Below are 909 nucleotides of genomic sequence, written 5' to 3' on the forward strand. Positions count from 1 at the left end.
GGTGGGTAACCAGAGATTAGTGGGCCGGATGGCGTTGGTTGGCCCAAACGTGTGAGGGAGGTGACTATCGAGTGAACCTGAAACTCGGTGTTCCTCCGTCCGACTTGTACGTGTGAAAGAATGGGGGGTGGTACCTGCAAAGACACTCCGATGCTTAAGTTAGCAAGAGTGGGAGCAGGTTAGAGAGTATTGGAACTTAGTGATACCTGAGGGATGTCAGGGTATTTATAGTGGTGAACCAATAACCACCGCTGAAGTAGTGCCACCTTTTTAGGTGGATAACCGTTCCCATATCTTAGGGAGGTTAAGATATGGCTCTATGAAGTGGTTAGAGAGTTTCTAGGGGCAGTTACTCATTCGAATGAGTGTTATCTGCCAGCTAATCCTCGTATCCGACTTCTTTGGAGTAGGTCGTGTTCAGTACCGACTTCTGGGGATGAAGGCCGGTACTGGGGGAGGGCCAACCCTTTTGGGTTGGGCTTCTTTGCTTGGATCCTGGGTCCTATTTATTGGGCCAGGGTATGAACAAATATTATATGACTAACAAATATTATTATTTTAAATTAATATTTAATCAATAATAATTTATATTTATATTTATAAAAATTTATATACATAAATTAATATAATTTATTTATTAAAAAATTGAATATTTATATTTATCAAATACTAGTTAAAATTATTAAAAATTATTAATTCATTATAATTAAAATAAGAAGATGCATATAAGAATTTAATCGATTATGTTACATATATAATATAAAATTAGTTATAAAAATTAATTATAAATATAAAATATATATTAAAATATAAATATATATTAAAAATAATTAAATTATATATATTTATATATAAATATATTAGTAATTAATTTTATCGTAAGAATAAAATTTTTATTTATTATATTAT

Source organism: Arachis ipaensis, chromosome B3 (assembly GCF_059453495.1).
Source record: "Arachis ipaensis isolate K30076 ecotype BB chromosome B3, ASM5945349v1, whole genome shotgun sequence".
Lineage (NCBI taxonomy): Eukaryota > Viridiplantae > Streptophyta > Magnoliopsida > Fabales > Fabaceae > Arachis > Arachis ipaensis.